This window comes from Stegodyphus dumicola, chromosome X1 (genome assembly GCF_044657685.1).
Source record: "Stegodyphus dumicola isolate Sdum_Otavi_A_Nest chromosome X1, ASM4465768v1".
Taxonomy (NCBI): Eukaryota; Metazoa; Arthropoda; class Arachnida; order Araneae; family Eresidae; genus Stegodyphus; species Stegodyphus dumicola.
In genome coordinates, this window is record NC_140780.1 from 179,284,888 (window position 1) to 179,304,853 (window position 19,966).

Here is a 19,966-nt window from a genome sequence, read left to right on the forward strand (position 1 = left end):
ATGAATTTATCTTATTCACAACGAATATTTTTAATCTACTTATATGTAGCTTTTAATGTTGGCAATAGGTATAACCAGATCATTCATAATATATATTTTGAATCTTACACTTTCAAAACCAAAGGAATGCAAGCATTGAGATAAGAAAATACTAGATTCATTGTAACAGATCAATAAAAAATTGTGCAATTGAATTCTCTTAATCCTAAGGAGTTAGTAAACGCATAATATTCGAGGCTTTAACTTGAGTTATTTTTTCGATATAAAGAGCGATAATATGCCACGAACATTAATCTGAATATCAGTGTGGGATAAGCTTCGCGAAAGTGAAATATTGGTGGTAAAATAAACTTTTAAAACTTTTAAAGCAATACGAGATTTTCTGCTAAAATGATAGCAGCATTTATACGCCATGCATTTACAACTGCGAAACAAATGCAAAATAAAACGTAAACAACATGTGCTCATATCCACAGTTTCAAAGATTCAGAAAGATTCAGCGACACAACAGCAATGGAAGCTCATTGGTCCATTTTTGAAACCCCTCTCTCAGTGGCGATACTGATGTGTACTTGTGAATTATGCATCCCGTTGGAGTCATTAAGGGGCGAAAGGTTGGTACAGTGCTTTTAGAATTTAGAATTTTTTTTCCTTAGAAATTATCCTGTTCCTAAAAACATTACAATGGTTAACCCACCTTTTTGGTAACTGAAGACTAGGCTGCAGCCTGACTTCGTGATTTAGCTGGTTCATATTCCTTTTCTTGTCGGGGAGTGGAGTTGGAATAGTTGGTGTGCAGTGCTTCGTCTTTTAGCAAGTTGTTTGATCATAGCGTTACAATATTTTCTACGTACTGAGACAAGATCTACGTACTGTGCTTTGAAAAGTTTATATTAAAACCTCACTCTCATGTTAAACTTACCCAGTTACTGACAAAGTTTCTTTCGCATGATGTTCTGTAACAACTGATCCATAAGCATAGGTTGTGATCAGATGAGATTTCATTTAAACATTTTACCTGGGCGGAAGGAGTAATGTATTTAAGCATAAAAAAGCGAATAATGCTGCGCGAGTGGTCACTATAGCGAGTTGGGATATCCGGAGCTACAATAGTAAATCTTTGGAGTCAAAGTCGTTGTTGTAAACTCTTTTTAGAATCAATATTAACCTGATTACATTTCCAAGCGCGGCCATACACTAAATTCTTGACCTAAAATTATTCGGTTGTCAAGCTGGCGTAATGTGAATAAATCACTGAAAAGCCCAGAATTGTTTCTATTGAGTAGAATATAGGTCGAAATGAAAGTCATTAGTTGAAAATTATCATGTCTGATGGGGACTGTTATGTCCTCTATGCCTGAAAGCTGTGTAATTGTCGTGTAATAATAAAAAATGGAGCTTTTTTTAAAACTTAAAAGACATCTGGTAACTCCATTAGTACAAAGATAACTGCCCACATTCCGATAAACTGCATCTAAAAATACCAAGCAGTGAATACTGGCCGCAATGGGCGGAGAATACCTGCGGCAACAAGCAGACGAAAACTAAAATAGAGGAGGTAATCAGGCTATGCTCAGCAAGGTACTAAGAAATTCTCCCCCTCCCTTGAGAATTGTATCTTCGCAGCATCATTTTAACAGAAATTCAAAATACTACAACAACTGAAAATCAACACTAGAAAAATAGCTCACCCCGTAGAATAGTAACAGGACTGTAAGAGCAAAACTACTGTAATGTAAGCATATTACTATCCAGTTTGTATGTACTTGATAAAAATAATATTGTAAAGCAGTTTAAATGATATTGAAAATCCAGTCAATGTGTAAATGAATTACAAGTTTACTTTGATTATCTCAGTAAAAGTATTGTAAATATGAATTCAGATAATGTTTAAATGTACACATAGCTGTCATGATTTTATGTAACTATCATATGTAACTTGTACAAGACCAATGTTTGTAATCAACATATCTATGCTTATACACAGGCCTTGTATGCCCATGTAATATTTATATTTATATTTTTACACGGACGAAATATTCCCTTCTGCCAGGATGACTATTAACACTGTAAGACTTTTACAACAAAGTCAGGTCAGTGGTTATCTCAGACGGCGCTCAGTACAAGGATAAATACATTTGTAGCTTTCTAATTGCATACTTTCATACCGATGTGAGAGCAAAGTTTTTGTTCCTATAGAAGAATAACATCGGGGTTATTCTCATCTATAAAATCCTTAAGTTTGTGTATTTAATTGAATATATCCTTTGCAATCCATGTTAGTATTCTAAAGGAGTACAGTGAATCAGATTGCTAAACTGATCAGAGGGTTTGTACATATTGCAAATGATGTATATTTCATCACATTCGTTTTCACATTTTTTTTTAGGCCAGGAATGTAACATTTTATATGCTCATTAATTTTGCGAAGGGAGAATTGTTTTGGGTGTTTTGGGTTTCTTTAATCGTCTTGCATAGATTCATAGAAGTTTGTATAGTTATTTGACTACAGTAGAATCGTAATTGTGTTTATTAATTTCGCTATTTTTATGATTCACCGCAGCAGCAGGTTCTTAGGTACCGGTTTTCGTGACAGTTGTCATATCTTTGGCTGAGGTTTCAATTTGAATACTATCGAAAAAGCTTAGGTTTAGATTTGATTGCGTTACTTTTGCCGGTTGGCTGGGAATTTGGAACCCTATAAGAAACGGCGTGTGCAGAAAATTGAATTATCCATCCTGCCTTCAATAGAACACAATTTCGAGCTCCTTTTCCTGGAAAAAAAGACGTGTTTAAAAACGACTGATACCGTCTTTGACAAATATAGCACTGCGGAACTTGACTTCCCAATATAAATTTTTCGGCATACGTATATAGAAAAATTCCTGAGGTCTGTCATTTCGCAATTTTTTTAATATTCTCATTCTAAATATGGTGAATCTAAATGAATGGCATAGGTGCGTTTTATTTTTGTTTTTAGCTAGCTAAGTAATTTTTGATGTTGAGTAGTGCATTTTAATGTCTTTTTTCTTATTTCCGTTAGAAGTGCAGTCCTTAAGAGTACTTTGATTGATTGTTGATGTTCGACTGATAAAAATAATTTTGTATTTATTTAGCTTAAAATAAAGCGTTTAGTTTACAACGGCCATCCTCCTGAGTAAAATTTTAAGTAATTCTCATTTTAGTCTGATGTGAAACTCTGCATCTCTCATAGTTTTCAATAGTTTTGGAAAGTCTGAAGAATCATGTGGCTTAACCGTTACTGGTGAAATTTTTGAGAGTTTTGATTCTGCTGGTGCAACAAGGCTTGAACCGGAGCCGTGGTCTGGGTTTTATTATTTCGCTGCCATTGATATTAAGTGCAGATAATCTGTTTTTAGTCTGCATGACGTAGTTAATTTTTTCTCTGACAGTATTACCCCTTCTTGCTATTTTAGCAAAAATAAACTCTTTTTTTCAATGGCAGATTGTGAACAATTACTAATGTAACCCAGGCCATTAATCTATACAAGGCCGGATGTGGTGGTCTCTTTATTATGGAGGCACCTAATAGATGGGCCACCATCGCCTTTCCTATGAAGGGACGGACAGTTACAACCATGCCTTCTCCGGGATTCAAACCCAGGTCCTTCGGCATCGCAGTCAGCTTCCCTGACCACTATACCGACTGGGCGGCAGGGCCAAAAAGAAAAAACAGCACAAATAAACTTAAATACGGTATCAATATTCTAAGTCTCATTTAATTCTGAGCTCAGAAATTAAACCTGAAATCATAACTAAATTTGCTTGTATTTACTTTTTAATGTAAAGATGGACTGAAGCCTGGCACCTTCTCATCAGGTACTGGCTTTAGTACAGTAAGCATCTCTACAGAGGCGCTTGTCTGTGAGTTTGTTTTGCAGGATGAGTGAAATTTTTCCGTGTCTACTATCGCGGCAATACATGATTGTTAAATCTAAATCGATATTTCTAAAAGGAACTGGACGGGTAATTAGCATTATTTATCGCGCATGAGCTGAAAGTGCCGACGCTGATGTTATCAACTGCAACTCGAACGTGGCCTGTCAGAATCGTTTGTTTCTACTCCGGAGCAGAGTGAAAAGAACACTTTCATCTACAAAGGCTGAAGACAAAAACAGATAATAAGTGTCCAAAGTCATTGTCTCAAATGTACTCAGCTCTCTGTAGTATAAGTCTCTCTCGGCGTCCGCTGATTGTAACCGTTTCGAGCCCTTTCTTGCAGGAATATTGGTTTGTAGATTTCCAAAAATACTGAAAGGGTAACCAAACTTGTTTAATTTTAGTCTCAAAAGCCAAAGAAGTTCTCGACATGGGAGAATTTCAGTTGATCCTTAGGTTGTACAAATCTAACAGCTTGGACTTCTGCTTGCAATCGGAGAACAAAACCATTTTTCAAATTTATGCAAAGCCAATCATTGTTTCAGTTTTATTCGGATAGCTTCCACCTCTTCATGAAAGCCGTTTTGCACTCGATCTGTAAAAGTGTAAAAAGTTAAAAGGTTAAAAAAATTTTTAGATCTTTAGTCAAACGTGACTATAAGACTCATCCATTTTATATGCGTAACTATTCACATTCAGAGTTAGGGTTGATATTCCCAAAAGCACACCACTTTAAACATCTGTGGCGATATCTTTATCAGGCATACTATTTACCAGATCTATATTAACCTCAGTTCAAAGGATAGTGTTATAATTTCTTGCACTCTATGTGGCAAGTGCTCATTCTTTATCTCGTAATTCATAGTCTTGTCTAATATTGAGGATTATTCGAGTCAAACCATATTGAGTCTTTTGATGCCTCGTTCTAACTGGATCGAAAACAAAATAAAGAATCCCTAAGGTGCAGATAGTTTATAAGTTTGAAAAGCCACAAATTATCAATAAAATAAGTAATATTTTCATGCATTTTATCTTTCATTCGCAACGCTAATGGCTGAGTGGGTAACACCGCTGTAGGGAACTTGACTTGATTTCGAAACAAAGCGAATGGCCGGCTACACGAGTGTTTTCGAGGTCTCTTCCCATGTAGTTTTTTTTTTTTTTTTTTTTTGTCCATGTATTTCATGGAAGAATGGTTGAAGAAAGAGATTGGACTTCTACTTCCACCCCAATTTTAAAAGAAAGCACCCCGGGGGAGGGGGTCCGATGGTCTTCCACCCCTCTCCCTTACCACCAAACTTAATGAGAGAACTTCAGGCTCGCCATATATTTAGAATACCCCCATGCTGCAAAGACACTATACATTTACCAGCATACATGCCTTTTCTAGGATTCGAACCCCAGCCCTTCGGTACCGCAGTAGGCTCCCCTAACCACTATACCGTCTGGGCGGCGGTTTCTTCTCATGTATATAGTAAATATGAACCAGTTTCCCAGAGAAAACATTCCTACGAAGGCCTTTTTTTCTTTACATAAGTAGGTTTGGCTCTTTCCCTTATTTAATTAAACCAATGAACCAATTTTCGAAATCGACATAAAACTAGTTACAGAATGAAGAATGGAAAGTTGTACGTAATGGAAAACTTTATAAATCTGTGCTTTTCATCTTTCAATAAATTGACAAAACTTAGTCTTAAACAGGTATTAAAGAAAGTAATAAAAAATTCAACTCTCCAGATTATTACAATTCCTCAGATTTCGTATAATGAGCGATGAGAATTATTAGGCCGTAATGCATATTTAATGAGAAAGTAAATAAAAGCAAGAAATATGCAAGACAGGTAATTTCATTCAATCATCGCTTAGAGAAAACCTCATCAAACCAGAGAAATTTTGCTTAGTTTAACAAGGGAGAATTATTTGCCTGCGCATATATATATTACATGGCAAATATATTACGATATATCACGTAATTTATCGGGCAAATATATTTCGTAATTATATCATGTATATAATAGACTTTCCATTTGCTTGAACCATCAGACTCTAAATTTATTAAACCATCAGATTATGGTAATAATTACGAGTTCTTCCAGATTTGCCCATTTTGACAGAACTCATACTGTAATGCTATATTTTTTATTATTTCTGTACCTCAAAATCTTAGAAAATAAATATAAAGGTAGGTGTAAAATTCACTGCAACACAGTCCCTGTCGCGAATCCTTTAATTTTCAATAGAGAATTTTCTAATTCTAAACCCCATGAATTATTAGAAATCAGAAATATTAGAAAATTATTAATAATTATAAATATTATAAAGCATAGAAAATTAGAAATATTACATATAAATTTTAGGTTATAAGGTATTTCTTCCACTTCCCTAGCGTGCCTTCGTGGTGTAGTGCTCAGCACACTGAGCCGGTATTTCAGAGGTCCGTGGTTCGATTCCCGGCGAAGGCGACTGCTAATTTTTCATCTTATCTGCTTCCTAAAAATAACCTAATGTCTCTACAAGGTTATAAATAAATCATCTGTTACTTGAAACTGATATATCGTGTTTTGATTAAGTTTGCATTCATTAGTAAAAAGCGTAAAATACAATTTCAACAATAAGAAATTTTGGAAAAAAAAGGTTTTCTTTCCTTAGACTTAAAATTTCAGACTGAAAAGCAATTCAGAATAATAAAGTACATTTACTGACTGTGTATCTGATCAGGTAGAATGAAAAAGTTAATCTGAATTTTTAAACTTAGGAAATACATATATTCTTTCATATAGGTAGTCTTAATTTTCTAATATAAATTATCGCTTCGAAGAAATGTTTTCCAGTTTCGTTGCTTTCTAAAATTTTGATATCACAGCATTTGTAATTATGATACACGGAATATCACAATACTTGTTTTCAGAAATATGAAGAATCTACGAAGAAAGCCTATGATACCTATGACTTTATGACCTAGCTCTTACTCGAGGACAGGCGATAATATTACTTCTTACCAAAGAAATGCACAACACGACTTTAAAATAATGGCTCATCAAAAAAGGAGACTGTCGGCGGACTTTTGCTGTTTAGGGGCAATATAGAGAGCAACAGGAAGATGCTGGCACCGTTAAGGCGCATTATCGTTTTTCCCCGGTATGGCCGACAGCTTCATGACCATGGAATTAAAGAAGTAGATAGAGCTTCAATTATGAGGCTGAAAACGAGTCAGTTTTCATACTAGTCCCCCTTTCTTTTATCGGCCCTTTCCCACCCACCCTTTTTTTTAATTTAAAGTGATACAGTGGTTTTTCCACTGCTATTTGATGTTCAAAAAAATTTAGCAAAAATTAAAAATTTAAGCTTTTGTATGTACTTTGTTTTTGTATCTGAAATAATTTATGTTTTTCTTCCTATTTGCACTGTTTCTGCTTTATTTTGCGTTAGATTTCTCTAGGGGGGGGATGGGTGATGGATTTTTCGTTGAAATATCCCTCGATTATTTACGTTGGAAATAAAATAATGCTGCCTATAAAGAATGTGATGTTATTTAAATATTATTTCTTAACTTTTTAATGTGTTTTTAACGTTTATATATATGAAATAAAATCTTATAACATGGTGGAATAATAATTATTTGATTATGATTATCTGAAAGACTGTTTGAAAATGAACATTCGAGGGATTTTAGTTACGTAATTTTAAACCTAAAATGAGTTTTGAATTAGATTAATTAAAAATTTTATAAGCAAGTAAAATCGAATTATGTTTATGTTATATGTTAGTCATTAATTAATTAATTATCATAAAATAATAACAAAATTTTGTTTTGAGGCTTAAAAATTAGTCTTTTTTAATGGTTTTGATATTAATCCTTTAGCTAGAATGATTTTAAAAACTTTATATTTTAATAAGAGAATTTTCAAAAAGTATATATATAACAGCTTTTTTGCTTCATTTTTACTTTTTTCATTCTGTATCTCTTTATCTCTAAGAAAGCTACTAAACTGTATGTAAAAAGTAACGTTTCTCTGGATAATTAATTATCATTGAAACTAGCATAATTTAAAACTAGAAATGTTCCTAAGGGAATTCCCCACATTGCCGCTGTTTAAAACTATTATAATGCAGATAGCACAAAAGCAAAGGTATAACTATGAGGCATTATGAATACTTGGTGATATTAATTTTAAATTTTAATGTGATTTATATGGTTATTTTATAAGTACAAAATATTTTTCCGATATCTCAAATGCAGCAAATGGAAAATATTTTGTCATGTCTGATTTTTTTTTTTGTTGTTGTTGTTGTTGTTGTTGTTTGTTGGTTGTGCATTAGCACTGAAGGCGTAATGAGTAAGTTTCCTCAAGCACAGAATTAAAGAATCATAAGTCAAAAGATTAACTACGAAATCTTTAATAAAATAGGATAATTCTGCTTAACTTAAGCATAACAAAAGTAATAATGTTCACGGACATTAAAATTCTGAAGTATTGAAAAGAAGAACTTACATAGAATCATCATCAGTACTAAATATCATCAGGCTTACCTATATTAGGCAATAAGAAAAATAAACAGGAACATACTTTGCCATCGTACCTGAAAGAAGAAAGTACTACTGGATTAGACCTTTGGCCAGGTACAAGTAGCTAGGGTGAAAATCAAATATACTGCATTGCACACGAGCTTTACTTTCTCTCGCCAATATATATACCTTGACGCACGTTCGTTTCGTATGCCTTTCGAGTTTCATTATGCAAAATACCTAAATTTATGCTAACATTGCCCCTGTTTTGCTAATGAAACTCATACCAATTGTAATTCATTCCTTCAAAACTGAAATTTAGCTTTAGGAATTGGTTTAGTCATAATATCAGCAACCATTTCCTCTGTTGAAAGATAAGCAAGTTTTACTATTCCTTTGTTATTCAAGTCGCGTATATGATGAACTTTTGTATCAATATGTTTAGTGCGTGAACTGAATTTTTCAGATTCTACAAGTCTTATAGTAGACTGATTATCTTCAAATACCTTTATCGGTAGAGTTTGGGGTAGATTGAAATCTTCTGTTAATTTTAATAGCCATAATAGTTCTTGCGTAGCTTGCGATAGTGCAACATATTCAGCTTCTGCTGAGGATAAAGAAACACAAGTTTGTTTTCTTGAAAACCATGAAATACAGTTCCTTCCTAATAAAATAACACTTCCTGATGTAGATTTTCTATCTTCAATATCTTGTCCCCAATCAGCATCTGAACAAACTGTAATATTAGGTTCTTCACTCGACGAAATTTGTAAGGATATGTTCTTTGTCGTATTTAAGTATCTAATGATTCTTTTAACAGCATTCCAGTCCTTTTGACGTGGATTATTACACCTTCTTCTGAGTATGTGAGTCGAAGCTGTGATATCTGGTCTTGTGATAGAAGATATATACAAAAGACTTCCAATAGCTTGGCGAAATTCATCATTTGAAGTTAGATTTTCTTCCTTGTTTAGATTATAATAGTTCGTTTCCATTGCTGTGCTAGCGGGTTTCGCTTCTTCAAGTTGAAATTGCTTGACAAGTTGATTTATTTTATTTTTCTGTGATAAGAGATAACTTCCATCTTCCTTGCGATTTATTTCCATGCCTAAGAAATATTTAGCTTCACCAAGATGCGTTATTTGGTAACGTTTCTTTAAATAATTTTCAGTACTTTCGTTACAGTATTCTGTACCGTTGTCGTATCTGAGAACCTTTATTTTCTTTCTATATTTATTTGTTGTCGATGCAACATACTGTTTAAGTTTGTCGAATACTTCATCTTTTGAAGTAATAAAATAAATTTGAGTATAACGCGAATAGTCATCAATGAAAGTTACGAAATATCTTTTCCCTCCTAAGCTGTTGACTTCAATTGGCCCCCACACATCTGTGTGCACTAAATCCAGTGGATTTTTAGATCTAAAACTAGTTTTGGGATAAGGTGTTTCAGTTAGTTTCGCTTTTACACAAGTAGAACATTCCACACTATGAGTGCATTTGCCAAGTTTAATGCCGTCTGCCAAATCATTTTTCTCAAGAGTTTATATGGCATCTATATTTCTGTGGCCTAATCTTTGATGCCATTTTAGTATACAGTTCGTATTTGAACATGAAACATTATTAGCTAAGTATGCTTTCTCATCAATTTGGTTTACGATCAATTTATATAAACCTTGCTGAGCATTGCCGTCGGCTACGAGTATATTGTTACGCTTTATGTAACACTTATTACTATCAAATGTAACAATGCAACCTTTATTGGTAACATATTGAACAGAAAGTAAATTACTATCTAAACCTGGTACATACAATACATTTTCCAATTTTATTTGTGTAACCTGACCCTTTAAGTTTTGAGCTTTAAAATAACCTTCACCAATACGATAACAATTTAATTTAGCACCATTGGCTATAGTTACTATTTGTTTATTAGAGTCATTTAACTGAGAGAAGAAATTCTTATCACTCTTCATATGAGTTGAGGCTCCCGAGTCGATAACCCATTCTTGAGTTTGCGTGTTTTCATGTGTATTTTCCACTTTTAGAACTTGATTAAATGTAATCTGTATTTTCAGTTTCAATACTTTTAAAATACTTATTTTCTTCAAGTTTTGTTATGTTTTCTACACTTTGCGTATTTGCTATTTGGCATGCATTACTTTTATAATTTTGAGAATGATTTCTTACTTTACTATTATTTACATCTGTTTTCGGGGAAGTTCTAGCGTTGCGTTTTAAATGAAAACAGTCATTTATCGTATGGTTATTTCTCTTACAATAAGTACAAAATTGTGTAACATACTTTGGTTTATTTTTGCTTTTACTTTTTAAAGCAACTGAATCGTACTTTTGAACTTTCTTAGTTTCCACACGTCTACAATACTCATCTATTAGTTTGTTTTTAACATATTCTAGCGACAATTCAGCTTCCGATTTACTTTCTATTGCAGTTATTAAGGAGTTGTATGAATTTGGTAAAGAACATAGTAGTATTGCTATTAAGTTATTTTCTTTAATTTCTTCACCTATACTACGCAGCTTTTCAGCCAACTTTAGTACTCCTTTGATATGTTCCTGCATTTTAGAACTTTCATTATATCTAATGGAATATATTTTTCTAAGAAGAAATAACTTATTTGTTAAATTTACACGTTCATGGACACATTTTAACTTCTGTCAAACTTCTTTTGCAGATTTACTATGTAAAACATGGATAATTTGCGAATCCGAAATGTTTAGACATATTAAAGCTTTAGCTTTACGATCATTCTTTAACCAAATATCAGTATCAGTTTTTCTTCGAATACAACATCATCTAAACCTTCTTTTATTAGAAGTTGTTTTATTTTAAATTTCCACACTGAATAATTTTCATCTGTTAATTTTTCTATACAAATTGATTCTTTTAGAATAGACATTGTTACTTGTTACAATTATTCTTATAAACTTTGTAACTAGTTTTTTTTTTTTTTTTTTTTTTTTTTCAAAAAAGAGTTTTAGCACTTTATGCCCCTGGAATCTTACAACATTACAAAATTTCAATTTCTCAGTCTCGTAATCTTTTGTTGGTTGTGCATTAGCACTGAAGGCGTAATGAGTAGGTTTCCTCAAGCACAGAATTAAAGAATCATAAGTCAAAAGATTAACTACGAAATCTTTAATAAAATAGGATAATTCTGCTTAACTTAAGCATAACAAAAGTAATAATGTTCACGGACATTAAAATTCTGAAGTATTGAAAAGAAGAACTTACATAGAATCATCATCAGTACTAAATATCATCAGGCTTACCTATATTAGGCAATAAGAAAAATAAACAGGAACATACTTTGCCATCGTACCTGAAAGAGAAGAAAGTACTACTGGATTAGACCTTTGGCCAGGTACAAGTAGCTAGGGTGAAAATCAAATATACTGCATTGCACACGAGCTTTACTTTCTTTCGCCAATATATACCTTGGCGCACGTTCGTTTCGTATGCCTTTCGAGTTTCATTATGCAAAATACCTAAATTTATGCTAACATTGTTATATAAAGTTGACGTTTTTACAATTTCTTATAAAATTTATATTTCCATTATCAGTCAGTACTGTTCATTATGTTTCATGGAATAATTTATTATGCTTCTTTCTATAAAAGTACTGCAAATAGTTTTAGAAGTTTTATTATTTTGTTCAGATGTCAATTTACTATATTTTTCAGTTTTTGCTTCTAGTTACTAACCAGTTAATGGATTTTCGAAAAAATTGTTTTACGCTAACATCATTGTCAAGTTTCAAAATGTTCTCATGCCTTAGTTTATCCTTCTCTGCAGGTGGCGCTGTCCTCCCGCCAGATATTTATTACTGTGTATGTATTCTTAATTTTGCATTTCTTTCTATGGCAGCATATATGGAACGAGAGGACAAAAAAATTCAGTATTCAGTAAAAATTCGGAATTTTTTCAAGCCGATCTATGCATACATCTAATTAACTTCAGTTAATTTAGTGACTACATCTGTGTGTACAGCGTTATAGAGTGAATTTAGGCAAGGCCATCCCGTGTTCCGCTACTAGATAATACCCAGTCAATTCGGGTAATTACATTAGTGTCTGTGTTTTCAGTGTTAACATTTGTATCTGCGTGTTTTATCTGTGGATTCTTATGAAGAGAAGAATAGATGTATAATATCATAAAGTAGGATTTTAAAATTGTTTTATTGCATTGGAGCATTTTTGAGTTTTCATCTTGCATGCCACAGTTTACTATCTCTCTGCTAAAATCTACAGTGTCGCAAATTTTGCAATAACTCCGCAACGTACGTTCAGTGGTCTCGTCCGTCTCGTATTATTGTACCTTTATTATTCTACATTACATAGTCATTTTAATTCTCAAACATTGTGATTATCGAATATTAAAATTTTAATTATTGTATTCTTTGAATATTCCTAGTATATGTTGCACTTATCATAATTTAAACATATTAATTCTCAAACATTGTGCTTATCGGTCATCGTAATTTTAATTTCTGTGTTATTTGAATATGCCTAGTATATGCTGAAACCATCATAATTTAAACATTTCAATTCTCAAACATTGTGCCTATCGGATATTATAATTTTAATTTCTGTATTATTTGAATATTCCTAGCATATGTTGCCCATCATAATTTTAACATACTCGTGTAAATAACACGAGTTGAGTACGTGTTGAGTGTAAATTGTGTATCTCAGTTCTCCGTAGTTTTCTCTCATTTCCTTGTACTTTGTATAATTGAATTAATTCTTTGTTTTGATATTTTTTTGGTATTGGGTTATCTTATATGTAGCTGTTTAATAATTTATTAACGCTGTGCATTTCCCCTATGTTTTGTTCTGAGCTATTAGCTCATACTTATTATGCAATTTTTTTAATAGTATTTAGTGTGTTCAGTTAAGTTACTTCCAACTGTTTAATTCTTACTTTACCTGTATATGCTTGTTTAAAGGGGCTGGCGGTCGAGGCTCTGTACCCTACTGAGAGGATCTCTCAGTGCGACGGTGCATATAATTCTACGCAATTACCATCCTAGTGCTGAGTTATACCTACTTGTATTATATTACTTGCTGAGTTAAACCTACTTGTATTGTTTATGCAAGATAATATCTAGTCACTAGAATGAGCTCGCAAACTCCAAAATCCCGAGCAAACTCAGATGGTGCTATGATTAATGTGAACGCTTCCCCTCCAGCTGAGACGCGTACCACTACTATCAATTCATCAGCTTCCAGAATCGAGACCATCAATCATCTTAGCGACCAGCTACATTCATTTTTAATGCAAACAAGAGACAGCCGCAAATTCAGCGTGAGCGAGAAAAAACTGCTTGGTTCATTAATTACCTCTATCCGCAATACTTTTGCAGAACAAGAAGTGTACTGTGCAAGTCTGCAAGGAAAAATTCAGCTGCTGCAACAGCAACTCAGCGTGAAGGATAATCGTTCTTTAACAGTTCCGGCCACACCAGAAGACCTTCCAGAACAGACGGAAACAGAAGAAACCCCATTTACCGAAATCAAAAAGAGAAAAAGAAAAGCACGAACTGCGCAACTTAACAAACAGTTATCAGACCACGTCCTCCTATTAAAAGCAAAAGAAACAGATAGAACTCCAGAACAAGTCAGATCACAATTGACTACTGAACTTGCGCCAGGGAACTGGGCATTACTGTTGAAGAAGTGCGGCCCACACGCTCTAACGAACTTTTAATTAGGTGCAGCCACAGACAAAATATAGAAACACTCAGGAAAGCGATTGAGGAAAAGCCCTCACTCTCAGCAGCAGTCACGCTCAGAGAGCCCTCTTTCAGGAGGTCCACAATAATCGTCTTTGGTACCCCCACATCCGCAACAGCAGACGACATACGTGAAGCTTTTGCGAGCCTGGTGCTCTCAGCAAGTGAAGAATAAATACATCCAAGAAACCCTATTCGCACAACTATCGGCCTCACCTGGATTGTCGACCTATAGCATAATCTGTACGAGGATATTAAGGACCTTAGAAGAATTCTTATAGGATTCAGCTCTTGTGCTTTCAGAAAATACTTTCAAGTTGCAAGGTGTTTTAATTGTCAGCGGCTGGGACACTTGAGCCATTCTTGTAAAGCAGCGTTGACCTGTGTAAACTGTGGACAAGCTCATAGCCAGGATAACTGCAAAGCAAAGACTCCACACTGCGTCAATTGCGCAACTCACAATAAATCCAAAGGCACTAGCTTCGACACCACATACCCGTCTAGTGCAAGACAATGTCAAGCCTACAAGGCAGAACTGTTCAGAATGAAATCAACGGCGCAGTGGTAGATGAACAGCAGCATATCCAAGAATAGTACATGGTTTTGCAGTTCTTCAAAGCAACTTGCAACGCAGCCAAGCCGCAACTGTCCATGCAGCCCAGGTTATTCTAGAAAACAATGTAGATCTAGCCGCACTACAAGAGTTTCATTCCATTAACAACAGGATCACAGGATTCAGCAACTTCAAAACTTACCATTCAGTAAGCAATCAAGCAGCCATCGCCTACAATGGTCCACTCACGCCCCTGCTAATGCATAAAGGAGATTACACAGTTACTGTACAACTGGAAGGGCCTTATGGTCAGATTGCCATCACAAGCGTGTATTTTCCTCCTTCGCACGACATTGTCACTGCACTCCAGGAGCTGGAACCAGTCATGATAATTCCGACTAGGAATAAGATAATCGCTGGGGACTTTAACGTTGCTAGCCCTCTATAGGGTGCGCCAGAGGAAAACAGGCGTGCTTGCCCTGTCCTTGACTTCATCACTTCTCATAACCTTGCAGTCGTCAACCCCACCGACAGCCCTCCTACATACTGGACTACCAGGGCTCAGGGGTGGCCTGATATCACTTTAGCCACCACTGGTATTCTTAATAATATTCACAATTGGAAGGTTAGCGAAACTCCCTCGTTCAGTGACCATCGCTACATTGAGTTCAGAATTGATTCGGAGCACCAATTTATAACAAAGAACAGATGTAAAACGAAGTATATAAACCTGAACAAATTTAAAGATGCACTCTCAACCCATATTGAAAGTCTCGTGGCACAATGTAACAATTGCAACAGTAGTAAAGACATCGACGCCATGCTTGAAGATCTTATGCAAACACTGCTCTCAGTGTGAGAAAAAGTCTTGAAAAGGAAACATTACGCAGCCCCGAAATGCACTCCTTGGTGGAGCACCACGCTGACTGCTGAACGCAGCAAAGTCCGTGCCCTAAGGCGCAAAATGCAAGCATGCAAGGATCCCTTAGAAAGAGAGACACACTCGCTAATTTTTCGAAAGCACAGAGCTGCTTACAAAAGACAGATTGCAAAAGCGAAGTTTTCATCCTGGAAAGAGTACTGTACCAACACTGCGAATAAGTTCGGAACTGTCTTCCGTATTGCACATGACAAGATGTTTACACCTACTAATCTTACTGCCACAATAAGCCACGGAGCAGCAACTAGCACAGAAGTAGTTGCGCACATTCTGGACAATATCTTTAGACCTGATAACGCAGACACAGATAATCCCGCACAAAGAAATATCAGAGCCAGTGTTGAGCAATATTACAATACCAAGTAAACAGATTTTGAACCACTGCCAAACGCCAAAGAAATGAGCGACATTGTTAAAGCGTTAAACACCAATAAAGCACCAGGTCCTGATGGGATAGATAATGGCATTCTGCAAGCCATTAACAGTACGCATCCGGAGTTACTGCGTGTTGGCGCAACAGATATTTCCCAGCCGGCACGAAACTTGGTGGTGCTCTTCCTCAAAGCGAAAAAAGACCCTGATGTACCAACGTCTTACCGGCCTATTTGCCTTCTTCCTGCCTTGGGTAAAGTACTAGAAATAGTCGTCCTTCAAAGACTTAAACACTATATCCTGTCTGGACAAAGCATAAATGACAAACAATACGGCTTCATTCCTGGCAGATCGGTGGATCACGCGCTGCAGCACCTACGAAAATTAATAGCAAACAACAGAATAAATAACCAACATAGTCTCATTATCTCTGTGGACATACAGGGCGCTTTCGACTCGTTGTGGTGGCCCGATGTACTGAAAAGATTACAGGACATGGGTAGCCCTAAGATTCTCTTTGACCTTATTTACAACTACCTAAGTGATCGCCGCTTACAAGCCACTACGGACGCAGGAGTGCACTCACGTTCCATCAATAGAGGCTGTCCTCAAGTATCCTGTCTGGGTCCACTGCTCTGGAATCTTGTAGCGGACACAGCGCTGACTCTCTTTAACACAGATCCTCACACGGAAATACTGGCTTATGCCGATGACGTTTTGCTGGTAACCAAAGGACACAGCCGCAACGCATATGAGACTAGGGCGCAACAAGCAATGGACAAGATGGCCAAATGGGCCAATGACCATAAGTTAACTATTGCCAACTCAAAAACCCAAGGTATGCTTATCTGTCCAGGTAAGCGCCATCAAAGAACCCCGTGCATCAACCTTCATGGGAAAAATATTAAAATAGTCAGAAACTTGAGGTACCTTGGAGTTATAATTGACGACACATTGACTTGGATGTCACATTTAAAGGAGGTCAAGGCATGACTTCACAGGATATTTCATTCCATGCTCAGAACAGCAGCACCAACATGGGGAGTTTCTTCGAGGATGCTTAAGACGTGGTACTCTGTAGTTGTTGAACGTATTGCACTATATGGGGCCTCCATGTGGGGCATAACAATCACTACTAAAATGGAGAATCTGCTACGCTCAGCACAAAGACCATTCCTCCTGAGCATTACCCGAGGATATAAAACCTCGCCCACTAATGCTCTAAACGTGATTTCAGGACTACTGCCTCTGCATCTCTTAGCTCAGCGCGAGAGTGCAATAGTGCGAGTGCTCCGACTCAAAGAGACAATAAGTTTATGGGACAGGACTTATGTTTATACTGACTATGAGCAAAGCATTCCCGAGCCACCTTGCCACCCGGCCGAATTCAATATCTCGATTAACTGCAGGTCACCAATGTGGTTCAACGCCACTGCAATCTACACCGATGGTTCCAAAGGAGAATGTGGCACCGGTAGCGGATACTGTGCTCTACTTGGGAACCAGATCTTAAAGACCTGGGAAAGAAAGCTTAAGCACCACAACTCAGTTTTTCAGACTGAACTGATTGCATTAAAAGCTGCACTTGTCTACGCACTGGAAAATAACTATTCCAGTATATATTCAGACTCAGCCTCTAGCCTCCAGGCAATCCAAGGCACATGTAGTAAAAATCCACTCGTCAGGGCCATACAAAAACTCTTACTAAGAACACCTAAATACTATAGGCCTGAACTCCAGTGGGTACCTGCGCACGCTGGAATACTGGGTAATGAAATTGCAGGTGCAATAGCCAAAAGAGCAGCAACTGACCCCCACGTTCGCACACTTGACATGCCTCTCCCGGGTTCGTTCTTAAAAGCTGAGCTCGAGAGAGAATTACTCAAACGTTGGCAACATCTGTGGGAGACAGAAACCACCGGCAGAAGAGTTTACAGATTTTTTCCAAAAGTCTGCCGGCTTCTAAAATCTGGCTCGTCTCACTTCACTCAGTATCTAACAGGACATGGTCCCTTCATGACTTACCTGCATCGCTTCAGACCACGCAAAAACGAGCATTGCTCATGCGGGATGGTAGGAGATCCGGACCACTATCTGTTCGCTTGCAGAGAGACCGCCAAATATCATCTTAGCAACCAGTAGCAAACCACATCCATGCATGGGCCGAAGCTACTTCAAAAAATCGCAATGCATTGAAACGCATATGCGATTGCATAAACATTGCACGCAAAATCTCAGACAGGCTGGAGTAATTCTCAGCCACCATCCTCGTCACCAGCACAGCCCCTGTATGCTCTGTACCTGTAGTGAACTAATTTTGTCTTAAGTTAGCTTATTCGGCTTTTCTTATTCCCTGTATATATTTATCTCCTTGAACTGTAAACCTTGAATTATGAACCTTGAACTATTTATTTTGCCTTATTTTATGTATTGTTTCCACTGTTTTGCCTTTTTTTTATTTTATGTATTGTTTTACTTTCTAGTATTTTACTTCTTATTACTTTTAGTATTTGTAACCACCTATCCATTACTCTGTAAATATGTAACTGGAATTGTTCTTCACGCCCGCAATGCACCCTTCTTCCATCATGCACTATCATCTTCGTCCAGCATTTGTTTGCACTGCCCCCAGAAGTCGTCTTGAACACAATATGTATTTATAAGTGTGTCTTTTGTTCAAGTTATTTCCGTCAGCGGGGCTACCTGGCCGATATGCTAACTACCCAGTGGACCGGCTGCCTCGCTGTCGGTGGAAAGAAAGAAAGAAAGTATTCAGTAAAAATGTAAGCATGTAAAAATCCTAATACTGCATATAAAAGTGTAAATTTTATTTGATTTGTGTCCTTTTTTATCGTGTCAAAAAGTCAAGTATTAATTATTGAACTTAACACCAAACAATTATTTTTTATTATTAAGGTATTATTTATTAATATTATATCTGCACACAGTTTCAGATTTGTTACTGTCAACTTAAATTATCCATTCTTTATCCATTCATATTTAAGAAGCACAGAAAAACTAATTGCCTCGAAATTACTTCTTTGTGCCCATAATCGGTATTCGAAAGTATTTATTAATATGCTTATTGCAAACTGTTACGTCTAAAATTTAACTGTTATAAGTTTAAAAGACTTTTTAAAATGTGGCAAACAATATTTAGTTTACTAGTAAAGTGGTGTTTTTATTAGCAAAACAAAAATAAAATTTATTGCTTAAAACAGCGTTAAACGCACAGAGTTACTTACAAATAGCTGACTGACTGGGCCGATAAAAAAGAGCGGTACAGGAAATTGTATTAGCAAAAAGTCTTCAACCACTCTTATTGCGAGGGTTGCTGGTAGCCACTCCATGTACTTTTTACCTCCATATTCACAACAGGTACAGAACGAAGTTGTGGTTTCTTTACGCAAGTATGGCTAATGGAAGTGGTTTGAAAATGGTTATTGATCCTGAACCTAGTTTGTCCAACGGCATCATTTTCAGACTGTTTTCTGTATTAGTATTGTGTATTCTTTTATACTATATTTATACTATATTTTAATTTTTGGGGGTCCCCCAAGATTCCAAGAATCAACCTACTAAGCTATAGCTTGTGTAGCTTATATGTAAATCCTGCACTGCGCGCACTGAAGCCTGCCGTAACCGAAAGGATTAAAGCAGCCGAACAATAGAAGTTCATCCCTGTTTCTGATGACTGAATGGGCTGGCGCAAAGTGTGAGTAATTCAGTAAACTTTTGAAATATACAGTAATCAAAAAAAGGTATAAAAAGGGAAAAAAACCATAGATGCGAGAGAATAAAGGAATATATTATACTGGTTATGAGTTTCTATACCTTTAGTGAGTACGAAATCCTTCATCTTCATTTGATACCTTCTTTAAGTTTACATTATGTTACACTTCTTAATTTTGTATGCTTCATATCATATTCATATTAGT